The sequence below is a fragment of the Taeniopygia guttata genome, chromosome 30, assembly GCF_048771995.1.
Source record: "Taeniopygia guttata chromosome 30, bTaeGut7.mat, whole genome shotgun sequence".
NCBI lineage: Eukaryota > Metazoa > Chordata > Aves > Passeriformes > Estrildidae > Taeniopygia > Taeniopygia guttata.
Genome location: NC_133055.1, coordinates 7,775,354 through 7,795,141, shown reverse-complemented (window position 1 = coordinate 7,795,141; position 19,788 = coordinate 7,775,354). Strand labels below are relative to the sequence as shown.

Genomic DNA, 19,788 nt, shown 5'->3' with positions numbered 1-19,788 from the left:
AGAAATAAAACTTAACCCTCCATAAAATGCCTTGAGGAAGATTTGCTCTTCCCACAAGTTACTTGTGATGGAAACGCAAACAAATCCCAAACATTACTAACCCAACAACAAGCAATTCTGTGGCAATTCCAAATTTCACCAGTTCCAGCACAGCTCCAACTCAGATGCTGGCAGGTTCCAAAAAAAGAAAAATGGAAATTTGGCCTGATACAGATTATTAAAAGGAAGGGAAAGCTCTGTGTAGCTGTTACAAAGGTGACAGGGATGAAGAAAATAATGATTCTCATATTTGGAAAAGCCCCCAAGCCTGTGAATTCAGGAGTTACTTCAGAATTTAGCTACTTGAGTTGGGCTTCTTGTAGGACTTTAGTAGCATTGTGTTCCTCACTGTGTGGTGAATGGTCCTTGTCAGTCTCGCTGGTATCATTTGTTCCCTTTCCTCCAGTGATTTTAACAAACATTTCAGGGAAGGACAAGAAAATATTTTCTTTACACTGGCCATCCACAACAGCCATTTTCCTCATAAGTTCTCCCAAAAGTCACTCAGAGGAAGCTGCATCCAAGTTTCCAAGAGTTCCTCCAGAAAGAGCCACAAGCTCGTCAGAGGAGGGAACCATGCTGTTGTCAAAGGCACTTGGGGTCAGACAGCAGTGCCCTGAACTCACAGTGCAAAATAATGTCTCAATCTGGCTAAAAAAATTGTTAGAGAGATGCCTCTGCCCCATTTAAGGTGCTAACGAGACCAAATCCAAGGTGGATTTTATTGAACAGTAAATATGAGGTAGAGAGAGACATGGAAAGAAAGATAAACATGAGAGAAAGTAAGGGAGTGACAGGGACAGAGATCTCCCTCGGGGTGGGGCAAGTGTGACATTGTCCCCTGTGTGCGTGGCCTTCCCAGGGTGGGGGTTTTACACCGGAGCCAGTTTGGGTAAGGGGGGTGGTGTTCACCCCCCACCCCGAGCAGGGATTGCCTCACTGTTTCAGGTTACAGTGTCAGATGTAACCAAAAGTGTTTTCAGTCACCATCTCCATAAACTGTTATCAACAGGTGGGGCAGTGTTCTTTATCTCTTCCATGGCTCAGCCCTGATAATGCCCTCCAGGGGCCATCTTCTGTTAATGGGCCATTGAGTGTCACTGCAGGGCTGATAAAATTACATCATCCCATTGTGGGATGCTCCGCCCAGGGGGAGGAACCAAGCATTCCTACCTGGATATAATCTCACCCTTGCAACACCACGACCACCTTGCCTACTGGATTCCCAGAGGACAAGAGCTCCATAACCACCACTGGACCTTCAGAGGAAGACCAGACCCTTCTACAGGACCACCGCTTTGACAGAATCACGTTCATCACTCCAGCCGGACTGCAGCCACCATTTCATCAGACTGCTACCACCGCCCTGACCAACGGGGTGTCAGGTTATATCCTGACTCTGTCAGATTAAGCCAGTGTTTCTGTGTCATTGCCTTGATCTTAATTTTCTTACTCAATTGTCATTCTGGCTTAGACTCTCCCTGGTTTGCCTTCCAACCAGTACAAAACTCGATGTTTTCATTCCTTGTTTTTCTCCCAAAGAATTTCCCATCCCCAGCCTTTTGCCAGATGGAGGAGAAGGCTGCGAGGAAGAGGAAGATGCCCTGGGACACTGAGGCAGGTGAGGAGGAAGTCAGTGCCCCTTTCCCCCTCTCTCCTGCTCCATCTCCCGTCCCAGCCTGGCCCCCGGTTGCAGGACAGCCCCGCTGCCGGTGCCCTCCTGCCGGGGACGCACTGGGGGGATCTCCTTGCCCTTCCCTGTGGCACGGAGGCAAATCCCATCCTCTCCCTGTCCTTCCTACCCCAGACAAGAATCTGAGGATGGAGAGCAGGGAGGACAAATCCCCATGGCAGAACCTCGTGGAAGAGGCTGTTTTGAGCGACTCCACAGTGCAGGAATCCAACAGGGAGGAAAATCCCCAGCGACACCACAGGAGGAGGGGCTGCAAACCCAGCCCAGGGTGCTCTGAGGAGGAAAGACCCAACGAGTGCCAGGAAGGTGGGCAGAGCTTCAGCCAGAGCTCAGACCTGGTGGTCCCTGAGAAGCTTCACGATGGGGAGAAGCCCTACAAGTGCTTGGAGTGTGGGAAGAGCTTCAGAAAGAGCAACAACCTGATCCGCCACCAGATGATCCACACCGGGGAATGGCCCTACGAGTGTGGGGCGTGTGGGAAGGGCTTCAGCTGCAGCTCTGCCCTTGTAGCCCACCAACGCGGCCACACTGGTGAGAGGCCCTACGAGTGTCTCGAGTGTCAGAAGAGGTTTCACACCAGCTCTGATCTCCTCAAACACCAGCGGATTCACACGGATGAGAGGCCCTTCCGCTGCCCCGACTGCGGGAAGGGCTTCAAGCACAACTTCACCCTTGTCAGGCACCAGCGCATCCACACCGGGGAGAGGCCCTACGAGTGTCCCCAGTGTGGGAAGAGCTTCACCCAGAGCTCTCACTTGACCAGACACCAACGGAGGCACCAGTAAGGGAAACCCTGGGACTGCCCGGAGTGTGGTAAGAGCTTCGTGCTCTGCTCCAGCTCCATCTCCCACTGGAGAACCCACATTGGGCACAGCCCTGGTGGCCCACATTCCTTGAGATCCATGTTGGGAACAAACCTGGCTGCTTCTTCTTTTGGTTTGGCCCTAATTTTCCTCTGATTCATCTTTTTTCGTTAAACACAGCCAAAACAGGGTTAAATTAAAGAAATTGATCAAAAATATCTGAAGTGCCACCATTTCATAGGCGTTTGAGGGGGAATTTAGGATCTGGGTTGATTTCCCCTGTTGCTAAGAGGCAGGAATTTGATCTCACCCTTTTTTGTTGCCAATAATTCCTCCCTTGACCCAATCACTAACTCCACCCCTGGGATACCCTATACAACCCCATGGCCCTCCCTTTGCCCTGTCTTTCAGGGGTAAGAAATGGATTCTGGAGCTTTGTTAAACCAAGACCCGTCTCATTTGTTCCTGCCGCCGGCAGCTGCACCCTCCCTGAACACCATGAACTCAACTTCTGGAGGATTTGTGGGTTCTGGGGTGATTTGGGACAGTGTTCTCCATCTCTTTGCATTTCAAAAGCCAAGAGGGATGGATCTGTCACCACAAAACCACTCAATCCCACTGAAAACAATGGAATTTTAACCTATGAAGGCACAATCCCACCTCAATTTGCCTGTTCCCACCTCAAAAAAATTCAATCCCACACAAAGCTCACTCAATTCCACAGCTGCCAGGGTGAGATGGGTTTGGGAGGAGATTGGGAGAAGTGGGATCTCAGTTTGGAGCGGTGGGATGGGGATTGTGTAGGGCTGAGTGGCTGGGATGTATTTGATAGCAAATAAAACGTTCAGAGTTACTGATTTCTGTCCCATTCATTTTCAGTCAATTGTGTTTGCAGAGTGGCTCCTTCTAAGCTGATTAAATTCCTATAAAAATCCCTTTTTAAAAATCATCTAACCCAAACAATCCAAAAACTAATATCCAAATAAAACCACCCATCTGCAATTAAGTTCTTCAAAAATAATTTAATTTTTTTAGCGTACTTAAGGATGATAATAAAGTTTAATTATTTGCTTAAAATGTATGAGAAATTATAGTGGTGTGGTTTTTTTGTGTTTAGTAAATTTGTGATAGGAATTGTTTACTAAGGTGTGTTAGATTGTATGTTAGATTTTTAGATATTTTTTATCTGAAGTCTATTAGATAATGAGTTAAAACTTTCAAAAGGTATTTCTTGGTATATAATTTATTTATATTTATTGGTAATGTTACATTAATAGTTATTGTTGTTTTGGGTTAAATCATTATTGGAGTATTGTAAGTAAGAGTTGAAATACTTATATTTCAATTTTTTTATATTTAATTTTAATTATAATTTATTGATTTATAATTTTATTATAATTTGTTGAGAGGATAGGAAGGAAATTCAAAGTCAGGAACATTTTTTCCTGGCCAGGAACTGGAATTCCAGACCCTGGGAGTGTGTTGTGGTTTAACACAGAAGGAAGAGGGTCAAGCCAGTCAGTGATTGGGGTTGGATATTGTCACTTGGGGTGACCAATTGAGGCTGGACACGCCTCTGAGATCACAGAGGGGTTAAAAGCAGAATTCCCAGGAGAACTCGCTCTCTTTGGTTCGGGTCAGGGTGCAGTGCAGCCTCTCCCCTGCCCGGCCCGTGGCTGGCTGGGGCAGGGGAAGCCCCACGGCCTGACTGAGGTAAGGCCGAAGGGTGCAGGGGCTGGAACCGGGCTGGCTCCCTGCAGATGAAGGGTGGAGGAAAATCTGGGATGTCTGCGTCCCCCCCGCCAGAGTCTCTGTGGAGAGAGAGAAAGAGACAGCAAGAGCGGGAGCGGGGAGCGGGAGGTGCCCAGCGTAGCAGCTGGAGGTCTGGGCAGAGAGCCTGGCCAGCTGGCCAGGGAATTTGGACTTTTAACCCCTTCTTGGATGATGAAAGCTTTGTCAAATATTATTCCTCCTCGATTTGAAAGAGAAGAAACGAGACAGTCTGGGGCCTGAGATGTAAGAAGGAGAAATTCTAGGTGGGAGGAGATGATGGAGTGGTTTTTGGATAGACTTTCTCTTGTTATCCATAGACTGAACCAATTTTCTCCTCCGAGAGAGAGACTGTATTTTAAGAGGATGCATGGTGAGGCAAGAGACCTGTTTCAGCAGCTGAGAAAAAGACAGGAGTGAAGTGAATAGAGAAGAGTTGAGGAGGGTTGTGGTGATGCCCCCTGTCTTCAGAGAAGAAGAAGAGAAGATCTCTGTTCTTGGACCCTCGGCCCCAGGCAAAAATGGGGCAGGACTGCGACCCCAAAAATGAAAAACTGAGCTGTTGGTTTTTTTTTTTCCCTCTTGGCAGAGCATCCTTGAAAAGAAAAATCCTAAGAGCAGTCTGTCCATGGAGCAGTCTGTCTATGCATGGTGGTGAGAGCACTGTGACATGGAAAGGAGAGTGTCACACTGGTAGATTCTCTCCAGGCAGTGCCATGTGTGACATGAAAACACAAGAGGTGGCAGCTGTGTTTCCTGGGGGTCTATGGCACAGGAGAGACTCCTCTCTCCCTCGATGGACAGAGTATTGATTCTCTGAAGGGTGGGAACCTGATTGGGAGTCCAAGTTGTGTCTCACTGTGGTTTGTTGGAATTGGGGGGAGCGAGAAGAAGTGTTTTGGAAGGTTTTAATTTTGGATTTATTTTTTTTTTCTTGCTTTTTCATTTTATAGAAGTAGTAGTTTAATAAAGTTTCTCCTTCGTTATTGAGCTTGGGCCTACTCTGCTCTGTTCCTGATTGCATTTCACAGCAATCATTTGTGGGGTTGCATTTTCATGGGGGCACTGGCATTGTGCCAGTGTCAAACCATGACACAGGGGCCACCTGACAGGTCTGTCTGATCGTGGAACATTGAGGGCTGCCTCTCATCAGTCCCTGGAGAACTGGGGCTCTGTGCTTTCCTTCCTATGGAAAAGAACCATCCATTTTTCCATGTGTCCACAGCCAAAATTTATACTCCCCCTGAAAAATTCCCTATATGCAAGGGTTCTCCCAGACAAAAGCTGCCAGGACAGAGAGCTCTGGCTGGCCTTGGCCTCTGGTGGTCACCTCTCATCTCAAGGAAGTCTCGAGGAAAATATTTGAACAGGTTTGGCTGCTGGAACATCAATGAGTCTCATCCTCTGAAAAATTCAGATGCTCTTCTGATAAAATGTGTATTTTTTTTTTCTCATTGTGCATTATGTGTGAAATATAATTTTCAGAAAAAAAATATTACTCTTATCACTCTCACAGTGTTATCTGACACAAAACACCTTGTCTATGTATAAACAAACAAAATAAAGAATGCAGCAGGAATTATTTGTCTCTGCTCCCATCTGTCACATCTCCTCTGGAGCTGCAGGTGCAGCCCCAGCACTTGGGAGGGCTCAGAGGGTCACAAGCTCAGCTCCCACACAGAGAACTTGTGGACCCTGGGGTGCTCTTCCTGCCCCTGCCCACTCAGCCAGGCTGAGATGGACACTGATGGTTTCTGTGCCAGGCTCTCCCAGCCCAGCCCAGCTCCCTGCAAGCTCTGCCAGCTGCCCTGAGCTCTGGGCAGCACCAAGGGCCTCTCCCCAGCACAGCCCAGCCGGCTCTGGCCCCACAGCTCTGCTCAGGCCAGGCTGCTCTGGGCACTGCCCCACGGCCTCAGCCCCTGCCAAGGGCACAGCAGCAGCTGCAGCTCAGCCAGGACTCAGCCCCAGCCATGGGGGAAGGGGCTTGGCCAAGGCCAAAGGAGCTCCCTGGCTGCCCTGCTCCCCTCTGGCTGAGGTGCTGAGAGCTCTGCAGCCCCTCCTGCCATCCCATCTGCCCAGGCCAGCACAAGAGCCCCGGCCTTGGGGCCCTGCAGAGCTGCTCCTGCTCCAGGCCCATCCCAGAGCTGGGGCAGCCACAAAGCTGTGCCCATTTCTGCTCATTGCTGCTCTGATGGGGATGGATCCTCAGCCCCTTGGGGGTTGCTGAGGAATTTTACTACTCCAGAGGCCTCTTCTTTCTTGAGCTCTTCACTTCAGGAATTCAGTGAAAAAACCTCACAAACATTTGTTTAAAATGCCAGAACAAGAAAAGCTCCTCGGAATAATTTAAGTGTTCAGTTCTTCTGTGGTTAATTAGACAGATTTCAGAAGTGTATTTAAACTGAATACACTATATTAAACTGAATACACTAATGCAGACAAAACTGTTGTATCCAGTTTTCTTTTTCTGTTTACAGATTGGTATCAGTGACGTCCAATTGCTATTGACCCCCAGCACCTTCTAATGCAGTCTGAACAGACATGAAAATGAAGAACCTTCATGGCTTACAATCAATAACACTTTGTTCCCACTTCTTCCCCACAATTCCCCTAATCCAAGCCCTGGCATTCCTATGGATCAGGAATGGTGTGGCCAGCAGGACCAGGGCAGTGATTCTTCCCCTGTGCTCAGCACTGGTTGTGCAGCACCTCAAGTGCTGTGTCCAATTCAGAGCCCCTCAATTTAGGAAGACCATGGAGGGGCTGGAGCGTGTCCAGAGAAGGGCAAAAAGGCTGGGGAGGGGTCTGGAGCACAAATCCTGTGAGGAGTGGCTGAGGGAGCTGGGGTTGTTGATCCTGGAGAAGAGGAGGCTCAGGGGAGACAAGGTGGTGTCAGGGCACAGGTTGGACTTGATGATCTCCAAGGTCTTCTCCAACCTTGCTGATTCTGTGATTCTCTGAATCCACCCTTGGAGCAGTTGCAGGAGGAGCCCTGGGCCTCCTCTTCAGAAGCTCCAGCAGCCCAGGTCCCTCAGCTTCTCCTCACAGCCCCAAAGCCCATCCTGTCAGTCCTGCAGAGCCTCTGCAGCTCCTCCTCACTGCCCAGAACAGGGAACCCCACAGCCAGACACAGCAGCCCAGATGTGCCCCCCTGGCCTGGGGTGCCTCTGGCAAGGGAGCAGCACCAGGCACTGCAGGAGCCTGCAGACAATTCCTGCAGCACTTGTGGGATGATCCTGCTCCCCAAGGGCCGTTCCCATGGTGCCAAGTCAGGAACTGCAATGGGGAGTGGGGCCAGAGAGGAAAGGGCAACAGGGATGGGCTCTTTGCAGGGAGGGAACAGGGGTGGGCAAGAGGAAGAAATCTGTAACAGGAAGAGTAAAGAAAGCAAATGTGAAGCCAAGGAAATGCTCAGGGCACTTTGGGGGTGGCTGCCAGGCAGCCCTGGCTCTGAGCAGCAGCATCTGCAGTGGGACAGGAAACTCCCAGCTGATGGGAAGAAACTTTCTGGCTGACTGCAGAGGCCAGGACAAAGCTGAGTGGTTTCCCTGGTGTCCCCCAGCCCTTCCTGGCCCCAGGGGCTGATGGCATTTGTGCTCCCCCAGGTTCATGTCCCCACAGCACCAGCATGGGGGTGCTCCCGCCTGCTGTGTGCAATGCAAACAGGGGCCCCTGACGTTTCTTTGTGGACAACATTAAAATGTAAAACAAAGAAAAAGAACCTCCAAAAGGAAAACAACAAGAAGTATCAAAGTTTACTTGTATTACAAGTGTTTTGCAGAAATTGGGCCAGCAGTTTAATGTTCCTGAAAGCATCCAGTCATCAGTGTCCACACTGCAGCCTTGAGCTCCTGGTTCCTCAGGCTGTAGATCAGGGGGTTCAGGGCTGGAGGCATCACCGAGTACAGAACTGACAGGGACAGATCCAGGGATGGGGAGGACATCGAAGGGGGCTTCAAGTGAGCAAACATTACAGTGCTAACAAACAGTGAGACCACGGCCAGGTGAGGGAGGCAGGTGGAAAAGGCTTTGTGCCGTCCCTGCTCAGAGGGGATCCTCAGCACAGCCCTGAAGATCTGCACATAGGAGAAAACAATGAATACAAAAGAACCTAGTCCAAAACAGGCAGTAACAGCAATGAGCCCCAGTTCCCTGAAATAAGATATAGAGCAGGAGAGCTTGAGGGTCTGTGCGATTTCACAGAAGAACTGGCCCAGGGTATTGCCATGGCACAGGGGCAGGGAAAATGTATTGGCTGTGTGCAGCAGAGCATTGAGAAAGGCACTGGCCCAGGCAGCTGCTGCCATGTGGGCACAAGCTCTGCTGCCCAAGAGTGTCCCATAGTGCAGGGGTTTGCAGATGGACACGTAGCGGTCATAGCACATGATGGTCAGGATGGAAAGCTCTGCTGAGAGGAAGATGACAAAGAAAAAGAGCTGTGCAGCACATCCTGTGTAGGAGATGGTGCTGGTGTCCCAGAGGGAATTGTGCATGGCTTTGGGGACAGTGGTGCAGATGGAGCCCAGGTCGCTGAGGGCCAGGTTGAGCAGGAAGAAGAACATGGGCGTGTGCAGGTGGTGGCCGCAGGCTACGGCGCTGATGATGAGGCCGTTGCCCAGGAGGGCAGCCAGGGAGATGCCCAGGAAGAGGCAGAAGTGCAGGAGCTGCAGCTGCCGCGTGTCTGCCAGTGCCAGCAGGAGGAAGTGGCTGATGGAGCTGCTGTTGGACATTTCTTCCCTCTGGGCATCATGGAATGTTGAAAAAGGCATTGACAAGATAGGGTCAAATTCTTTGTGTCCGTCCTATGTATTTTATTTGGAATCCTTTCAAAATTCCTTCTCTTCCTCTGAGGGAGCTTCACTAGACAGTTTTTTAATTTTTGAGTTTGTGTTTCTGCTGCTGAGTTACTGCCTCATCTTCAGCATTGCTCTCAGACTGAACACTGGGGAGCCCAGAGGGAAAACAGGGCTCCCTGTGCTCCAGTGCCATCAGACCTGCGTGTCCCCACACAGATGCCCTTTGGTCATTTTATCTCCTTTATTTCAGGGTGATTGAACTTTAAACATCCCTGAAAAATACAGTGAAATTTTGATGGCACCAATTTCAAAATAAATTTCCCTAATCACTTTTCTCCTTTTTTTTCCTTTTTTGCCTAACAGGAAGCCATATCCAGGATTCCTCTGGCTCTCTGCTGCCTGGAGCTGTACCTACTGGGAGCTGTTTCTCTCTATCCAAGCCTTGTCCCTGCCAGTGTTGCCAGAGCCCAGCCCTGCCCTGGAGGCTCAGCTCTGCCCTTTAGACCCCTCCCAGCACAGGGCACTGCCCAGGGGCCTCTCCCTGGGCCTTAAAGGCAGGGCAGAAAAACAGAGATGCTGCAAGCCAAGGTGCTGCTGCTGCTCTCTGTAGGTAGAGGAGGGTGAGGAGGCACTTTCTGAGGGAGATCTGAGGCAGATCTGCTGATGCCCAGGGTGACAGTGCAGGAGTCTCAGTGATACAGACAAAGCTGACAGTCCCTTTCCCTTCCCTTTAGGAGAAAGCTGAGAGCAGCCCTGGCCATGCTGTACCATCTCCACCAGAGGAGGAACCTGCCCTGATGGGGGTCACTCCTTCCAGCTCCAGCTTCTCCCCTGCACAGTCCATGGGGAGCTGCCAGGCAGGCTGAGAGCTGTCCCTGGCAGGTGGCACATCCCCTGGGCTGGCCAAGAGCCCTGAGGGCTGCAGGAGCTGCTCTGCAGGACAGCCCTGGGCAGCCCTGGCTGCAGCCCCAGCTTCACCCCCTGCAGCCATCCCTGGCAGCAGGAGCCATCCTGCCCTGTCCCTCTGACAGTGCCCAGGACAGCCCCGCTCTGGAGCACATCCTCCCCCAAAACAGAAACGGCAGCAGAGCCATCCTTACAGTCACATCAGTCCTGTCCTGGGTCAGCTTCAGGAGGTCCCTGCAGCCAGAGACTGACTGTGTCAGAAGTGGTGAAGATTTTCCATGAATGAGCTCAGAATTGTCCTTCCAGCTGCTCTGAGCCTCTGTCGGCTTCAGTGCTCTCAGGTACCTACAGGCAAAGCCCTCAGCCCTGCTGTGTTGGGAGAGGAGCTGCTCCTCAGGAGAAATGTCTTTCTGAGGCTCTTCTTGGATTGGCAGGACCTGCCTCTGTGCCAGGAGCCCAGCCCAGCTCAGCAGCACAGACACAGCACCCAGATTTAATGACTCTCTCGGGGCTTTGGTGTTGTTTACATAAAACTCAGTCCCTGAGAGAGTGTTCAAAAAACTTCTCAAGAATTAGAAGTCAGAGTCAAACTCCAAAGTTTTAATGGATCCCACTGAGGGACACAATGAGAAAGTATCCCCAGTCAGAGCAGAACACTGGAGGCAGAGATGATGGCTGGGGACAAGCAAGGGAAAGATGTCTCTGGTGCTGAGCAAACCTGGATGTGTTTCAGGAATGCAAAGGGCCCAGGCTTGAGCCCCAGCCCCTGGCAAGGCAGATCCTGTCCCTCCCTCATTGCTCAGGGCTCTTCCCAGGATGGGCACTGGGATGTGGGGATGTGCCATGCCAAGGGCAGGACCATGGGGCGGCCCCTGCCAGGCTGCTGAGCAGGGACAAGGAGGCACTGAGGCCCCAGGGCTGCAAGGGTCACTTGTCCCCTCGTGGCCTCAGCCCTGGGCCAGCAGCCATGGCCAAAGTGCTGCACAGGTTGGCTCTGTCAGGGCCTTGCAGCTGCTGCACATCCCTGTGCCCTCTGCAGCCCAGGCTGTCCCACGGTGTCCCTGCCCTGCGCCTCTGTCCCTGCAGGCTGTCGTCATCCCCCGGCTGCCCCACCTCGCTGGCCCTTCCTTTGCTGACAGCTCTGCCTCCTGCTGCCCCTGCCTGGCCACACAAAGCCTTGGCCTTGATACCAAAAGGGTTAATTCCATTTTTACCGTGCCTGTGAACTTTTAACACAGGAACAAGGTGTGTAGGAGCTGCTTTTCCAGCAAGAACAGTTGGAAGTGTAGAAGACACCTGGCTCAAGAGTGCAGTGTTAGAAAAAGCAAGGACTGAACCTGGGAACTTGGGGTGTGTTTTATGGAAATGGGTAAATTGTAATTCACATTTAGTGACTGTGTATAAGCAACACACTGGTAGAGTTACATGTCCACATAAGGTTAGGAGTTATCCCTCACTAGACCTCAGGCCTGAATAAATGATCCCCTCTTAAATAGCAAATTAGTGTTAAGGAGCCTTGTTCTGATATTTCAGAGATTTGGTGACCATGGGACCTCACAGAACCCAGGAGTTACCTGTGACTCTGTCCAAACTCAGGGAACAAAGGGTCCATGGTGACACAGAGGAACCCCATGGAACCAAAATCCATTTTGGCACACTGGGGCCACATTGAACCAATGGCCCATTGTGGCACCACGGATCCAAGGAGACCATTGTGACGCTGAGAAACCTCTTGGAACCAAGGGGCCATTCTGACACAGCAAGGCCTCGTGGAACCACAGGTCCATTGTGACTCTGCAAGGTCACACGGAACCAAGGTGGCCATGGAACCAAGGTTCTGCTATGGAACCTCATGGAACAAAGGGACCATGGTGACACTGTGGAACCAGGGAGACTGTTTTTGGCAGTAGGAAAGCTCATGGAACCCCAAGTCCATTGTGACACAGCAAGGCCTCATGGAGCCAAGGGACCATTGTTAAACTGTGCGGCCTCATGGAACCATGAACCATTGGGACACAGCGTGGCACCTCATGGAACCAAGTGTCCATTGTTACACTGTGGGGCCCTGTGGAACCAAGGGGACCACAGTGACTTTGTGCGGCCTTGTGGAACAATGGAGACTGTTCTGACACTTTGGGACCCACTGGAACCAAGGGGCCATTAGAGCATGGCAGGGCCTCATGGAATCAAGGGGACTACAGTGTCACTTAGACCATTTGATTTAACCTTACTTACAGGCCTGACTGGCTCAGCTACCCAAGGCACTCAGAGCCCTCAGAGAGCAGCATTTCTGCCACATTTCCCCAGCACAGGCACTCCTGTTTGCACACAGACACAGAGAGTCAGTGCAGGGCACCTGTGAGAAATTCCCCTGAGGACAGGGAAATGCTCCCTGTGGATGCTTTGGCATCTCCCCAGCAGGGAAGGGTTGAGCCTGGAGGAGTGGGGGGATCGGCCCAGGCTCCCTCGTTGTTCGGGATCCCCCGAGTGCAGCAAACGGGAGAGTTCCCGGCTCGGAGAGGCCCCACTCAGAGGGAGTCGCTGGCCCAGGAGAGCTCCAAGGGCTCCTTTTGGAGCGCTGTTTGTAGGGCCCCAAGAGAGGGGCTTCAGTCCCAGCCATGTTTCACCCTGGCCGCACTTGGCATCAGCAGCTTTCTTTGGCAGGGTGAGAACAGGGATGTTGTGCCACTGAGGGAACACAAACAGTTCCCAGGAGCTGGTTGGGCAGCAGCAGTGCCTGGAGCAGACAGGGTTTGTGATGAGCTCCAGAGGAGCTGAGCCCAGGGGCTGCTGGCCAAGGCCGAGGCCCAGTGAGCATTTCTCAACTGGCAGGGCGGCCTGAGAAGGGGGGGGGGGGGGAATAATTACCCCCCTCAGTGTGCTCCCAGTCACTCCAGGATTTCCATGTCCCTGCTCCAAGTGCTGCTCCCAGCCCTGATCCAAGGGAATGGGAATGTGCCGCTCCCTTGCCTGGGCAGGGTCACACCTGAGCCAGGTGTGCAGGGCAGGACCTTGCCCTGACCCCAAGGACTGTGCCAGCTCCAGGATCTGCTTCCCACCGGCCTCTTCCTCCTGCACCCCCGAGCCCAGCTTGGTGCTGAACAAAGGGGCTGGGCCGGGGTCATCCCCCGGTGGGGGCTGCGCACCCCCTCTGCCCCCTCCCCAAATTCCCTCTGGGGGAGCAGGAGCTGGGGCAGGAGCCCTCTGGGGGGGGGACAAGGGGGTGACACCAGGATGGGGGTCACACATGCTCTGGGGGGACACACATGGACCCTGGGGACCCCTCCTCAGAGCCAGGAGGATGAACCCCAACATGGAGCCACCAACCCCCAGCAGCATCTTGGGGGGTGGGACCTGGTGGCTGCTTTGGGGTTCTGGGGGATCGTGACTACCCAAAAACCCCCTCCCAGCCCCACAGCCACTCCCAGACTCTTCAGACCACCCCACAGCTCCCAGCCAGGACTCCCCAGCTACTCACTACAAGATAAATGTCCTCAAGAACCACCAAACCCCTTCTCCATCTCCCCCAAGACCCGCCCAAATTCCCTGCAAGCCACACAGCTCTGTCAGGGACCCAAACCTCCCTCACAGACCCCTCCAAGCCTCCTCCCAGCACCACAAATGCCCACAAGATTGACAGAAGCCCTTCCCAGTCCCCTCAGGAGCCCCTAAACTTCCACCTCCCATGGCACTGACCAGGAGAGGTTGGTGGACAGGAACATTTACAGCCAGGATCAGCTCGGGCACTTCAGCAGCAATTTGGGCTCTTTGGGAGAACATCCCAAATGGGGAGACACAGGTCAGGGACTGGGACAACCAGAATTCCTGGAGAACAGGTGGGCTCAGGTGGACACGTTCTGCCAGCACACCTCTGTGATTATGGCCATGTCTTCTGGCTTTGACAACCTCAGAACACCCAAATTCTCCCAAATATGGCCTTCAACCAATCCCAAACTGACCCCCAAATCCTGGTAAATGGTGCAGGTTAAGATATCTTAGTTTAACTTCTTTATTTTCACTCCAGTTTTGGTTGTTTAGACTGGGTGAAGAATGAAATTATTCAGAGGGAAATGACCTCCAAGATCATGCAGCGCTGCTTAATGCCACCAGAATAACTGGATAGAGCAGGTTAAATTTTTTGGGATTGTAAAGTCAATAAATCACTTCCTCCCAATGAATTTCTGGTTTAGATCAGAGTCCTGATGGATGTTCCTGCCTCTGTGTTCCTCCAGGTGCCTATGGGAAACTAGGAGAACGTGGAGACCACTTTACAGGTGTCTTCTCAGCAGGGATCACGTGGAATGTGGGTCACCAGGGCTCCTCCCAACATGGGTGCTCCACTGGGTGATGGAGTTGGAACAGGGCAAAAAGCTCTTCCTGCAGCTGGGGCATTTGCAAGGCTTCACTCACCGGTGCCTCCGTTGGTGCTGGGTCAAGTGAGAGCTCTGTGAGAAGCTCTTCCCACACTCCCCACACTCGTAGGGCCTCTCCCCGGTGTGGATGCGCCGGTGCACGGTGAGGTGGGAGTTGTGCTTGAAGCCCTTCCCGCAGTCGGAGCAGCAGAAGGGCCTCTCCTCTGTGTGGACCCGATAGTGGTGGAGGAGACAGGAGTTGGTGTGAAACCTCTTCTGACACTTGGGACACTCGTAAGGCCTCTCCCTGGTGTGAAACCTCAGGTGGGCAATCAGGTTGGACTTGAATCTGAAGCTCTTCCCACACTCCCCACACTCATAAGGCCGTTCCCCAGTGTGGATCCTCTGGTGGTGAACCAGGCTGGAGATCCTCTTGAAGCTCTTCCCACACTCCAAGCACTCATAGGGCCTCTCCCTGTCTTGAAGCTGCTGACGGACCACCAGCTCTGAGCTCTGGCTGAAACTCTGCCCATCTCCCTGGCACAGTCTGGGTCTTTCCTCCTCAGATCCTCGCAATCTGCGTTTGCAGCCCTTCCTCCTGCAGGAGGTCAGGGACTTTTCCTCCACGTTGGATTCCTGTGCTGTGGAGCTGCGCAAAATGGCCTCTTCCATTATGTTCTGCTGTGGGGATTTGTCCTCCCTGGTTTCCACCCTCAGCTCCTGCTCTGTGGGAGGAAGGTCAAGGAGAGGATGGGATTTGCCTCTGTGCCTGAGGGAAGGGCAAGGAGATCCCCCCAGTGCGTCCCCGGCAGGAGGGCACCGGCAGCGGGGCTGTCCTGCAGCCAGGGGCCAGGCTGGGCTGGGAGATGGAGCAGGAGAGAGGGGGAAAGGGGCACTGACTTCCTCCTCACCTGCCTCTGTGTCCCAGGGCATCTTCCTCTTCCTCGCAGCCTTCTCCTCCATCTGGCAAAGGGTTAGGGATGGGAAATTCTGTTTTGGGAGGAAAACAAGGGATGAGCACATTGAGTTTTGTACTGGTTTCAAAGCAAACCAGGGGAAGAATTTATGCCAGAATTACAATTGAAAAAGAAAATTAGTATCAAGGCAATGATAGAGAAATCCTGGCTTAAACTCACAGAGTCAGGATATAACCTGACACCCCGTTGGTCAGGGTGGTGGTAGCAGTCTGATGAAATGGTAACTGCAGTCCGGCTGGAGTGATGAAGGTGAATCTGTCAAAGCGGTGATCCTGTAGAAGGGTCTGGTCTTCCTCTGAAGGTCCAGTAGTGGTTATGGAGCTCTTGTCCTCTGGGAATGCAGTAGGCAAGGTGGTCGTGGTGTTGCAAGGGTGAGATTATATCCAGGCAGGAATGCTTGGTTCCTCCCCCTGGGTGGAGCATCCCACAATGGGATGATGTAATTTTATCAGTCCTGCAGTGACACTCAATGGCCCATTAACAGAAGATGGCCCCTGGAGGGCATTATCAGGGCTGAGCCATGGAAGAGATAAAGAACACTGCCCCACCTGTTGATAACAGTTTATGGAGATGGTGACTGAAAACACTTTTGGTTACATCTGACACTGTAACCTGAAACAGTGAGGCAATCCCTGCTCGGGGTGGGGGGTGAACACCACCCCCCTTACCCAAACTGGCTCAGGTGTAAAACCCCCACCCTGGGAAGGCCACACACACAGGGGACAATGTCACACTTGCCCTGCCCCAGGGGGAGATCTCTGTCCCTCTCACTCCCTTGCTCTCCCCCCTTTTCTCTTTCTTTCCATCTCTCTCTCTACCTCACATTTATTGTTTAATAAAATCCACTTTAGATTTGGTGTCCTTTGCACCTTAATTGGGGCAGAGGCATCTCTGTAACAGTTTTATTAACCAGCTTGCAACATTATTTTGCACAGTGAGTTCAGGGCACTGTTTTCTGACCCCAAGTGCCTTTTTGACATCAGCCTGGTTCCCTCCTGTGAGGAGGTTCTGCCTCTTTCTGGAGGAACTCTTGGAAACTTGGATGCAGCTTCCTCTGAGTGACTTTTGGGAGAACTTATGAGGAAAATGGCTGTTGTGGGTGGCCAGTGTAAAGAAAATATATTCCTGTCCTTCCCTGAAAAGTTCGTTAAAGTCACTGGAGGAAAGGGAGCAAATCATACCAGTGAAACTGACCAGGATCAGTCACCCCAAGGTGAGGAACACAAGGCTACTGAAGTCCTACAAGAAGCCCAGCTCAAGTAGTTAAACTCCCGAATAATTAGTGAATTCGCAGGCTTGGGGGTTTTCCAAATGTGAGAATCATTATTTTCTTCGTTCCCGTCACCTTTGTGACAGCTACACAGACCTTTCCCTCCCTTTTAATAATCTGTATTGGGCCAAATTTCCACATTTCTTTTTTTGGAACCTGCCAGCATCTGAGCTGGAGCTGTGCTGGAACTGATGAAATTTGGAATTGCCTCAGAATTGCTTCTGTTGTTGGTTTATTAATGTTTGGGATTTGTTTGCGTTTTCATCACAAGTGACTTGTGGGAAGAGCAAATCTTCCTCAAGGCATTTTATGTAGGGTTAAGTTTAATTTCTGCTGAGTATGCTTTGACTTGTGCCCAGGGGATGCTCAAGGGCTCTCTGGTTTTGGTTTGACCCTAATTTTCTTCTGATTTGTCTTTGTCACTTGAAAACACCTGAAAAATGACTAAAAATAGTATTGATCAGAGATGTCAGAAGTCCCATCATTTAAGAGGTATCTGAGGTAGGATTTATGGTTTGGGAACGTATTCTGGAGGATTTGTGGGTTCTTGGGGGATATCTGGTAGTATTCTCCATATCTTTGCACTCCAAAAGCCAAGGTGGATTGCTCTGTCACCTCAAAATTATTCAATCCCACTGGAAACCCCACAATCTTACCCCAAAATTGCTCAATCCCACCTCAAAATGGCTGGTTCCCACCTCAGTCCCATGCAAAAATTACTCAATTCCACAGCCTCTAGGGTGAGATGGGGTTGGAAGGAGATCGGGAGAAGTGAGATCTAAATTTGAGGTTGTGGGATTAAGATTGTGTGGGTCTGGGTGGTTGTGATTTATTTTGATAGGAAATAAAACTTCCAGAATTATTGATTTCTGTCCCATTCATTTCTGTCAGTTCTGGTTTGCTTTTCAGAGTGCCGCCTTCTCAGCTGATTTTGTTTGTGACCTCCTGTCCCAGACTGAAAAGCAAGATGTGTTCTATTTGCCATCTGTATGGCAGTTGTCCTGTGTTAAGTGGGCAGTTTTTCCTTATCTCTTCCACAATCCCTTAGGGGAGACATCTGCTGATAATGGGCTATTGAATGTCACTGCATGACTGATAAGAACTGTAACATCCCATTGTGAGATGTTCTGCCCAGAGGGAGGAGCCAAGCATTCCTACCTGCATCTAGTCTTGAGATTCTGGTCCACCAACACAGCTTTTTCTGGGCTGGATTTCTCAGAGGAACAGCTGCCTCTTCCTCTTCAGAAGAAGACACCCTTTTCTACAGGATCACTTCTCCAACAGAACCAAACCTGACACTCCAGGAGGACTGCAGCCACCATTCCAATTGGACTGTGGCCAACACCCTGTCCAACAGAGTGTCAGGTTGTATTCTGGCTTTGTCAGTGTTGTTTTGGTTCACTGCACTGTTCATATTTTCATTTTCTTCTCTAATAAAAAGTTGTTATTCCTGATCCCATATTTTTACCTGAGAGCCCCCCCTTAATTTCAAATTTATAACAATTCTGAAAGAAAGAGTCTACATTTTTCTATTTGAGGAGAGGCTCCTGCCTTCCTTAGGAGACACCAGTCTCTCCAAACCAAAACACCTCCTTTCTCTCCTGTCTTCCTTCACCTGCTCTGTTTCTCTCTCAGTGTCTCCATTGACCCAGAGCAGCTCCCACCAAAGGCCTTGCCCTGAATTAATTCCCAGTGCAGGAGCTACGACAACCATGGGTGAAGTTATGAAGGCTGGCAGTGAAATGTCACCATAGGATCTTGCTCCACTTGGCTGTTGGCTCTTCCATAAGAGCTTTGCCTTCAAGGGCAGGGACATCTTTTCCTGGCTGGGAACTGGAATTCCAGCCCCTGGCAGTGTGTGCCATGGATCCCAGAGGGGCATTCCCGAGGCTCCCAGGGTGCTGCTCCTGCCGTGCCTCCCAAGGAGCTGTGCAGGGCAGGGGACAAGGTGCAGCAGCTGTGTTGGTGCTGCAGTGCCACAACAGCCCCTGTTTCCAGGAGTTTCCGCACTGCCAACAGCGGTTCCTGGGTTCCATGATGCCCTGCTGTGTCCCCATGGATATTTGGTGTCATGAAGTTCTTCAGTGTCACAATGGCCACCTCGCTCCATGAGCTTCTGCAGTGTCCAAATGGCCTCCTTGGATGGGCAGTGTCACCATGGACCATTGGCTCCATGCAGCCCCGCTGGGTCACCGTGGACTCCTTGGTTCCATGAGGTTCTGGGGGTGTCTCCATGGTCTCCTTGGATCCACAGTGTCACAATGGACCACTGGATCCACGTGGCCCTGCTGTGTCACCATGGCCCCTTGGTTCCATGGGACCCCAGGGTCACAATTGACTCCTTGCTTCCATGTCACCCCCTCAGTGCCAAAATGGCCCCTTCATTCCATGGGGAACACAAAATATTTATAGAAACATTGAGCAAATCCTGCTTATCACACCTGGGAACACCTGTTTGCATTCCAGAGGGAGGTTAAAGGTGAGGATGGCACCAGTAGCTTCCATCTGAAACAGAGATTCAGGGAAAGGAGTGGAACAGAGAATTCAGCTGGGAGACTCAGAGAATTATGCTTCCAGAGATCAATTCTGGTCACACTGCTCCTTGTAGAAAGGTGACACCATTCCAGGCAGCCTGTACTGAGCAGGTGGCTCCTGAGTGGGGTTTGTTGTTTAGGAAACCTGCTCAGGCTTTTCCATTCTCTCCTTCCCAAGAGGAAAACTTCTCCTGGGCCAGTGTGCAGGCAGAGCCCTGAGGAGAGCAGGTGGGACGCGGTGCAATGGGCTGGGACATGGAGCTGCAGAGCTCAGGGACAAGGTTCTGCTGCAGGGCACAGGGATGTCAGTGCCAGGTGGGTGATGTCAGACATGGTGAGGCTGGGGGTGAGGAGCAGCTTGTCCAAACAGGGTCAGCCCTCAGGGGACTCATTCTTCTACATGCCCAGACCTCCTAAGGAGACCTTCAGCATCAAGATCACCTGGGGAATGCTTCTATCAGCTCTTCTCTGAACTGGAAAATAAAAAAATACACATTTGATGGAAGACAAAAATATCATGAGGTGCACTTGGAAATCTTCCTCCTTAATAGAACTCCAAACTGACTCCAATCAGCTGCACAAGCCCTGGAGAGCTGAAAACAATTAAATGAAGACAAAGCACCCGTGAGGGCTTTATGTATTTTGATG

At 51.4% G+C, this 19,788-nt stretch overlaps 1 protein-coding gene and 1 pseudogene across 1 annotated transcript in view; one reads left to right on the top strand and one right to left on the bottom strand.

Moving 5' to 3' along the window:
* Positions 1-19,788, bottom strand: part of LOC100230077 (uncharacterized) — a 674,623-nt pseudogene that overhangs the window by 166,129 nt on the left and 488,706 nt on the right.
* Positions 1-19,788, top strand: part of LOC140680874 (uncharacterized) — a 989,054-nt gene that overhangs the window by 881,417 nt on the left and 87,849 nt on the right. The gene's annotated exons all lie outside the window — the stretch shown is intronic.